A 10,513-nucleotide genomic window follows, 5' to 3' on the forward strand; every position below is an offset into this window, starting at 1 on the left:
CGAAAACTCTCGACAGCTGTGCGAAGGAAATTAACAGGAGATCGAAAAACCATGAAAATTAGAAAAACTTACGTAAACTTGGAAGTGTCGCTGGTTTGTACATCTAATTTTGAAGGATGGACTAACGATTGGTCACGAGTGGTCACGCGAGGTTACTGTTTTGCACTAACTTCTGGTATTGTGTTTAAACAGAAAATACGACGTGGGTTCGTTTAATTTGTGCGAACGGGAGATCTTGCCATTTCTGTTCCAAATAATTAACTTTGCTATTCTAGACCGGGTTTATTATCAAAATTGGATCAAACAAAGCTTTCGAAATTTGATCAAATACAGCTTCGAAATTTGATTAAATTCGGCCTTTGGAATTTGATTAAATGAAGCCTTTGAAATTTGATTAATATCGTAGCTATGTACCTCGAATTTTTAAACGCTTATATACGTTCTATTGCGACAAAATGGAACTAAGGTAAATTTACAGCAATTAAATTTATTTAATGAAATGGAGCTTGATATTTATGCGAATGATTTATTACCGAGTAAGGGAGATTGTTAGCCTCTTAATAAATCAAGTTATTATATTAAAAGGGAAATAAATTCTGCATTGTTCCCTTTCCTTACAAAACATAATTCCAGCTTTAAAATGTCAAAATATTAATTTGACATTATTCCAGATGCTTCAAAAGATAGTTCCAAACAGAATTTGACGATCTCGCGGTGGTCGAAATCGATTCTTGTCGGTCGAACAACATCCGACGAATCTTCGGAATCAATTTCCCCGGGATAAAATCCGTACAAAAAAGTATTACTCACTTTTCTCATTTCATTTTTGCATAGGAAAGCATTCGACGCGGGATTGCACACAACTAACTTGATATTTATGCGAATGATTTATGACCGAGTAAGGGAGATTGTTAGCCTCTTAATAAATCAAGTTATTAGATTAAAAGGGAAATAAATTCTGCATTGTTCGCTTTCCTTACAAAATATAATTCCAGCTTTAAAATGCCAAAATATTGATGTCAATTTGAAATCATTCCAAATGCTTCAAAAAATAGTTCCAAACAGAATTTGACGATCTCGTGGTGGTCGAAATCGATTCTTGTCGGTCGAACAACATCCGACGAATCTTCGGAATCAATTTCCCCGGGACAAAATCCGTACAAAAAAGTATTACTCACTTTTCTCATTTCATTTTTGCATAGGGAAGCATTCGACGCGGGATTGCACACAACTAACTTGATATTTGTGCGAATGATTTATCACCGAGTAAGGGAGATTGTTAGCCTCTTAATAAATCAAGTTATTAGATTAAAAGGGAAATAAATTCTGCATTGTTCCCTTTCCTTACAAAATATAATTCCAGCTTTAAAATGCCAAAATATTGATGTCAATTTGAAATCATTCCAAATGCTTCAAAAAATAGTTCCAAACAGAATTTGACGATCTCGTGGTGGTCGAAATCGATTCTTGTCGGTCGAACAACATCCGACGAATCTTCGGAATCAATTTCCCCGGGACAAAATCCGTACAAAAAAGTATTACTCACTTTTCTCATTTCATTTTTGCATAGGAAAGCATTCGACGCGGGATTGCACACAACTAGCACACCCACACGCAAACCCGTTCGCATTTTCGAAAACACGTCGAGCGTTCTTCCGAGCTTCCAACGGATAAATCCATCATTTCATAACGTCGGATTGAAGCACGCGTGAAATTCACTCCTTAATCGTCGGGAAATTCCGTATGAACTGCAACGTGTGAAATCTTGTTCGAACCATGACACTAATAAATGATTAAGCGAGACCCCATCGTGCATTTTTCCGCAAGTATGTTCCCACTTAGACACGCTCGGGAAATTACGAAACGCCCGGCGCAATTAACGAATTCTTCGTTAAACGGGGAACGCGTTCGTGAACCCCTTAAGCGAGAAATTATTCGAGGCGAGAACCCGCGCATACTCTCCTCGACTGCCGCACGGCAACTTTTATGTTTTAACTACACTAAACGCCGACAATAAAGAGGGCACGCCGAACTTGACGGCCTTTGAATATGCAAAATTTATAAGAATCGCTCATGTGTCTACTCTCATTTTTTGAATTTTTTTAAACACGTCAAACGATAAGGTCATATTGAAATGAATACAGGAGTGCGCGTCAACCTTTAATCGAACAAGGGAACATTGTTATGCATAGAAAAATTTCACGATTAAACAGCTAAAAGATATTCTAAACAATTCATAAAAGATATTTCGACTCGAAGAACCTCGGATCGTCCAAATACAGACAACTTCAAAAATTCTTCTCAATGAAACGAATGAAAATATCATTGTAAAAAAAGTACTGTAATATTCTTTAGCCTTCAATTGAATAGGGAAAAAATACTTTTGCAGAAGAAATTAGATAGTTCCAATAAATTCAAGAACGATTTTACGTCTGGAAAAATCTTGAGTCGAATGTAGGCAACTTTAAGAATATTTTTTAACGGAACGAATGAAAGCATCGTTAAGAAAAAAATATAGTAATATTGTTAATCCTTTAGTTAAGTAGAGAAAATATTTGTTTGCTGAAGATTGAGGTTATTTTGTTATAGATTGAGGTTCGTACCATCGCGTGTAGAACGAAAGGTCGAGCTGAGAAATGTTCCGAAATCGTGGAATCGGGAAGAAGTTTCGACGGGAATGACGGTTGGCTCGTGTCAGTGATTTCATGCGATCGCCGCGTTGGTTTGCAAGTAGCCTCCGTCAGTGTCAATTAGCCGTCATTATCGTCGTTTCAACGTAACTCGCAGGAAAGAGAGAACTCGAGACACGCATCGACGAAGGAAGGAAGGGATAGAACGTGGAGGCAACTGTAACCGAGATTCTCTTCACCGTGAATGTTTCTGCTCGCCATTACTGGAAGGTTATCATTTAAAACTGTCGAGCAGTCGTCGTCGTTGCAAACGAGAGGAAGCAATTTTTGCGATCGCATTCCTGCGAGTAGAAAAATCAAACATCTCCGGTCTCGAGAGGCGACGACTTAGAGAACTCCATTCTATTAAATCAACTGGGGGCATTTCTGCAAATATAGATTTTTATAGAGCCACTTGAAGGAACTGGCGTCAAATTGAAATTGATTCACTTTCCGTTTTCTGCTTTATCAGATTTTCTTCAAGCGAGACGAAAGTCTCGTTAAACTTTAATAAGTTTCTCGAAGAAATCTGCAGTCCGTCACAATGATAAATAATCGGAATTTTTGACACTTTTGAACAGTGTGGTGGTTAAAAGATTCTATATTCTTAAATAATTTGAACACTCTTGTATTTTCTGCGTAATCCTTCGTTGCGTTTACATTTCCTTAGAACACTTTGACAAGATGAACAATAGTAATAACCATTGAAACACTAAAATCGTTTCTGAGAATCCATTTACATAATCCGAAGGATGTTCCAACACTTCTATGCTAATAAATGATCGATCAAAAAGCTGGCGTGATCGTTTACAATAAATAAATTGCAGATCATTACGCATTTTCAACGGTCAAATCGACCTAACAATGGGAGAAATAACAGCATCTTCATTACCTTCTTTTATTACTTTTCAATCAGTCAACAACATAAATCTTCTGCTAATTCTGACTTTTCGAAACAATCGATAAAAACATCGTCGGTCTACTTGTAATTATGCAAAAGCTCTCTGAAACTTCGCTTCGGCCAGTTCATAATCGAAGTCAGTGTCAACTTCTAATTTATTCGGTCGCTACAAATTTATGATAATCCAGACTGGTGTCGTGATACGCAACGCAAACACCCACAGCCGTGAAAAAGCTGTTATAAATTGGTTTCCAGGCACAAAAAAAAATTGATAAACCTTTGAAAGCTTCTTGCGCTCACGTTGCCGTGGAACTTTCTCACCGGAAAATGGCGAGGTAAATACGCGCCATTAATTTTAATTTTTGGATAATCTTCCGCGCACATACATTGAGATTTACTGGCGGCGAACACAGCGCCGAAGTGAATAATTATTAACCACGTTATTCTGGTTTGACGAGCGGAGTTTCAGAAATGAATCAGCACTGTTTTTTCCATCCGTAAAAGCCGGATCCGGTTAATAAAGTAACATCGCATAGAGCCTGTTTTAAATAACAATATCAATCTTTCGAAAACAGTAAAAATTTATAATACGCGTTTTCCAAATTCAATTAAACTCGATTCAATTTTTCATAGACACTAAACCTACCGAATACTAAAATTGACTGTGTAGATTTATAAAAACACAACAAAACGTAAAATTCCCCACGAAGAGATCGTTATAATTCCAATAGCCGCAAAATAAAATGTATAAAACCGGTCGTATGACCAACGGTGGTTTACTGCATATGTTGATTAAAAGTATACAAAACCTGTTTGCACTGCAGGTTTACAAAAGACTTCAAGATCGTTTCATTTAATCTGCGGATCGTAAAAACCGGAACCCATTGTGTGGAATGGTATTCGGTAATCCTCGGAACAAACAATTTTACTTTAATTTCGATATCATGCGTCCCTCGTGTTTCACATTTCGCTGCGAAAATACGGGCAGGATATTTTATTGTTTGATAACTTGTTTATCCGGCTGCCATTAAAGCTACATCAAAATTACCGAATTTCATTTGCGGAGCGTACCCGGTAATTTTATTTTTATGGCGAGACCAACGAGTGACCATTGTTTTTCATAAAATGTTCTTTCGGTTTGCGCGGACGCCGCGCCGGCCCAAGCCGTGTCATTTAATAACAGGAAATATGGAAAAGCTTCGAATATTATGCATTCCTATGCCGCACCGTCCCCCTCCTTCCGACGTTTTCGTGCTCACCTGAAAATGTAATCGCAATATTACGGGATAAACCACAGCTATATTCAAAACATTGAATTGTATGGCATCAGGCCGCGTCGCTGACGTTGCAGCTGATAACGTGTTTGAATTAAAGTGCAACACATCGTTCGCAACTGACCGCCATGATTATAAACTTCGAATAGGTCGCAGATAAATCACTGATTTCCCGGTTTTGTACCCGAGCTCGCATCGACGCCGATATATCGAAAACTATACTCGCGACAGATAATGGCCCGACACGTTATTTCGTTTATCCTTCGAATTTATTTTTCGTTCGTGTGCGCGCGTCAATTGAATTCTTACTGGCCTCGTATGATGCACGCTGTGCCTCGTAAATATGCAATTCCAGGCGAAATAAATTCAATTGATAGGAGACTGCAATTATACTTTCGAATTAAGTAACTCTTGAATTAAGTATAGTAAAGCCTTGTGATCTGAGACCTTTTTTTTAACGTAGGAAAAATACTTTACGCATACCCCGCCCTCCTGGGGGAGAGGCGGGGATATGTGGGGCTCGTCTGTCCAGAAGGACTGATTTAAGACCTAAGAAAACGAGAACTGCACGATCTAAGAAAAAACGAATATATCCCCACTACGGGGTGTACCCCGCGAGGGGCCAAGAAACACGCCGCATAATCCCATACGGGTTGGGAAAGTGCTCCGGGAGTCGATGACGTAGAATAGGCTACCCCCACACTCGGAGCTCTAGTTGCCCGGTGCAATAAGTTTTCAGCCGCGCGGCCCGTGTTTACGCGCGCTGGCCTGTTCTACGTTCCCCACAAATACAGTAAGGCGCAAAATTGAACCAATAACCACAAGTTTTGTATAAATCATTATTTATTGCTAGGAATATAGAAGAATAACAAAAAATCAACATTATAATTATTTTTATCATAGTTAGAAGTAACTTGAGAAATTTTTTCAATAATTAATGTCTCCTCGTTTAGCAATGACAACAAAAATAGACTGACTCGGTTCTGCACCACGTCCAATACTTGGCAATATTTAATATATTCTTTATTTTTAATATTTCGTCCACAACCCTTGTGCTTGTAAAACTGCACTAATTCGCTTTGGCATATTTTCTATTAATTTTTTGAAAAAATCCGGAGATATTTGTTCCCACTGTGTTCTTGAATTCTATCATACAAATCTGTAATTGAAGTTGGTTGGGAGTCATATGAATCCCCCTCGAAGTCGTCTTTTTAGTAAACCGCATAGATTCTCTATGGGGTTAAGTTCGGGGCTCTGTGCAAGCCAATCCAGAACAGAAAATTTTTTAGTACTGAGCCAATTTTTTACACTTTTACCAGTGAGCTTAGGGTCTCGGTCATGCATGAAAATTACATTTTTTTCTTCAAAAGGCATATTTTCAACAGCATCTATGAGGTGATCTTGCAAAATATCCTTGTACATGTACTGATTCATGATGCCATTAATTCGGTGCAGTGACCCAACACCAAATGCTGTTAGGAACCCCCGGAACATTAGGGATCCGCCTCCATGCTTTAACGATTCTTTCACATGTCGTGGTTTAAGCCTTTCATTTTTACGAATCCAGCACCAAGATATGCCATCTGAACAAATTCTGTTAATTTTGGTCTCGTCTGACCAAATAACCCGTTCCCAGTCAGTAGTTGCCCAGTTTTGATATTTTGTAGCAAATTCCAAACGACGTTTAATATTTTTTTTCGATAACATCGGCTTCTTTTTTTTCCTAATGCTTCTAAACTCAGCTTCTTTGAGGGTTCTTCGTGCTGTCCACTGACTTATTTGTATATTCGTATCTTCTTTTAATAATTTTGCAGCCATAATAGAACTTGAAGCTTCACCAGATGTGACAAATCGTATAATCCTTCGTTCATCCTGCGGTGATAATATTTTTGGTCTTCCTCCAACACTTAATAATATGCTTTTACAGTATTTTTTTCTTATTCTCTGCACTGTCGATTAACTAACACTGCAAGTTTTTGCCGTCTTACGCGTTGACAAGCCGTCATTCAAAAGAGAAATGACTTTTTTTGCACAATTTGGAGCAATTGACTTCATATTTATTCTTACTTCACTTGCGTGTCTTTCCGTTCGACTGATTGCGAAGAACTGAGTGTCAAGACGTAGACTAATAGTTTAGTTGAACATTCCACGTAAACGTTTCTTGTAGGGACCGGTGCAAAACCGAGTCAATCTATTTTTGTTGTCATTGCTAAACGAGGAGACATTAATTATTGAAAAATATTTCGTAAGTTACTTGTAACTATGATAAAAATAATTATAATGTTGATTTTGTGTTATTCTTCTATAATCCTGAATAATGATTTATACAAAACTTGTGGTTACTGGTTCAGTTTTTCTCCTTACTGTAAATAGTAGAACCGCAGGATGTAAAAAACTGCATGGACCCGAGGGTTTATCTTGAATGAAGGCTTTGCTCCAGGCTGATTATGAAACTGCAACATGGTTACCACCAGCAAATTACATTCTGTATTAACTGGATTAACAGCGCATTCTACAACACAAAATTCGTGACTTTAAGTGTGTGTATCCTTCAGGATTTCATTCGACTGCAATGCGTACCGCAAGCTGGGGATCCCAACATCTGAAATCCTTCCCAGTTTATTCAACCAGACAGCAACTTTCTGTTTACCTTCTCCCCGTCACGAGGAAAATGCGGTTATTGCACGAGTATAAGCCAATGCTTGAAATAACATTTCAATCATCCCGGCACAGGTGAAATACTTCTGCCGGCGATGCAGATATCGCGAATTTAACGCAATCAGAATCGAGATATTTCATTCCGGCGATTCGCGTATCTATCTCTAACACGTGAGCGACCGAAATATTTTTTTTTTTTTTATTGGACGCATTAATCTTGGCTGACAAGAATCGCGTTTACCGCCGGTGGTTATTCAATATTGCAATATTGTGCGCCGGAATACAGATTTCTCTCGACACAGTCACAGAAGGAGGTTGACAGAAACGCTGCAAGTTGACATTCGAATCCCACCGACTCTTTGGAAGTTGAACCAGTTACTCTTCATTCGAAATCAAATTGATTTGACACTAGAAAGATTTATAAGACTCGCTACTTTTAGCGAAGATATTTTATACAAGCATCTTCGGTAGGCTTTGAAGAATTTTTCCATGTGAGTCTAAATGAAAAATAGTTGATCGATTCATGGGAAATTGCGGAGAGGTTGCAGAATACACGCCGATCGCGAATAATCGATGTCACATGATTTTCGGGAATTTCTCGCGGAAGTATTTTGGACAGTAACATTATGGAGGCTCTAGCAAATACTGCCACGTAAGCTTCATGTTAAAAAAGCCCGAAGATTCGAGGGAAAACGCGGTAGAGTGACAGGATGCGACACCGCGGCTGTTTCAGGCCGCAGCTCTGTCGTCTACGGTATTTCCATTTTATCAAGCTGCCAATATCTAACGTCGGATTTCCCGTCGTAATATTCTGCGGGGCTCTGATGCCGCCTTCCATCACGCGCTTCTCTCCTTTATTCAGTGTTCCAGCGTTCTCCACGGTTCTCTGTTTCCGTCGAGTGGAGCCACGGCTCTTCCAGCATGGCGAAACCGCCTGGTACACGGAAGAACGCACGAGTTCGAGGTAAATAAAATTATAGCGAGCCGAGTGATGGTCAGTGAAGCACCGAACTTCCCGATGAAAGAGATCGGAACCCGTTACCGGTGCCACGGTGTATGCCGATACGCTCTTTCGAAAGCATCGCGATCCACAACACAATTTTCCTGAAGCATGCTTCGCGTACAACTATGTCTTTTTATAACGTTTTTAATAGCTCGCTTTCTTGTCAGTCTGTTCGGTATAAATTTTGCAATTGATTTTAAACTAACTTCCCGATGAGCTAGAGACTTGAAATTTTAAACATAGCTCAGAACTGGATGACAATGCAATATGTAAAAAAATTTTTTAAAAGCCTATTTTGGTTTTCCGTTTATATCTAGGAAACTACACGTTCTAGCGATAAGACTATACTATACAAAATTAAGCTGACAAAATGTGCCACAAGATTGATTCGATTCAGTTTTTCGCCATCTCGCATAGTTTCCTAGATATCCGCGCTCAAAGTTCACTAATTGTGCTGAAGAGATAGCTAGTCAAATAAGGCAAAAAACGTGAGGCGAAAATTTCTTTTTCACAATTAGTGAACTTTAAGCGCGGATATCTCGGAAACTATGCGAAATAGCGAAAAACTGAATAAAGTCAATCTTATGGCACATTTTATCAACTTTAATTTTGTATAGAATGGTCTTATCGCTAGGACACATAGTTTCCGAGATATAAGCGGAAAGTTCCAAAGTTAAAAATTGTGTTCCTTCCATTTCCCTCTACATATCCCCCTTATGAGCATTCATTGACTGGACCATATCTGTACGGGGTTAGGAATCTGTATGTGGGGCTAGGAAAAATTATTTTATACTTTTTAGTCCGTTTTAAAAATGTGGTATTTTTTAAAAAGTTATTTTTACAATTAAGAATAAAATTAAATCCACAGCAGTAATAAAGAGCATCCCTTCAACTATGAATGCGTCTAATATCAAAATCCTGAACCTATTGTAACCCTCTGAAAGGTCTCTTTCCTAAATCCCTTTTTGAAATTTGGATTTCATTCAGATTTCTCGTTGTCTTCGTCTCGAAACGGGGATTCGTGAAATTTCACAGTCCAGACTTATATGGAAATGTTTGTTAGTCAATGCACGGCGAACTCGCCAACGCCGTACGAAACGGCAGGAGAAGAGTGTAAGAACAAATTGTGTAATATTGCTCTATGTGCACCACGATCACGTCAGATGGGCGGAGATGCGAGGCGAGCAAGAGGAATTCGTTGGAAGCAAAGTGGTAGACGATATAACAGGAAGTTCGAGTATCGCTCCTGGAACTCGGAACGTGACGCGATTGAGATAGTAAGCTCTCGCTGCGTAACGTATATGTACACCGGGTTCGCAAACTCCGTGAAAATTCTTCTCGAATCACCCTGCGATTGATTCGGAACGTACAGCAATGACAGAATGTAATTCTACGAGCGATGCTACTGTCAGAAAAAAGATCAATATACTCGGTTGCATTCTCGTTTTTCTCTTCTGGCTCGTAGGAGAATTGTCTGGGCGCAATTTGCAGAACCGGATATTAGAAGTTGTATCAATTTCATGTGGAACCACAACCAATATTCATTTTTATCGAACTGTACACTTTATTGCATTCGTTGCATTTGTAGGCGCGAACTATGTAGTGATTAGTGATTCGGTATTATTCGCGTCTGGTGGCCGCTGCCCCCTGTAGGCTAATGCGGAAGACGCGAATCGTGAACGATGTTTATATAGACAGGTGTATTCGAGAGTAGGGCAGATAGAGTTGAAGATTTGAACCGAACAGATAATTGTTGTCACGGCGAAGGACTGCTCGTGTGTGTGCGTGTGAGAGTGAGTGAGATACTGGCCACGAAGGACTGTAGGTGATATCTCGTATTCAAGGCTATAATAAAGGAATAACTATTTCCTTTCTCGTTATAACATTCTATATATATTCTTTTCTTCTATAATCAAATTATTGTAAGTCCATGTGCAAATAAATATGTTGTCCTGACAACTCGAACTGTTACTTACTACACATTCGTGTTTGAATAGTAAGTACATGT

General features: G+C 39.0%; 1 protein-coding gene across 1 annotated transcript in view; it reads right to left on the reverse strand.

Moving 5' to 3' along the window:
* Nha1 (Na[+]/H[+] hydrogen antiporter 1) overlaps positions 1–10,513 on the reverse strand; it is a 116,844-nt gene that overhangs the window by 90,927 nt on the left and 15,404 nt on the right. The window lies entirely within an intron of this gene.

The sequence above is a fragment of the Lasioglossum baleicum genome, chromosome 5 (assembly GCF_051020765.1).
Source record: "Lasioglossum baleicum chromosome 5, iyLasBale1, whole genome shotgun sequence".
NCBI lineage: Eukaryota > Metazoa > Arthropoda > Insecta > Hymenoptera > Halictidae > Lasioglossum > Lasioglossum baleicum.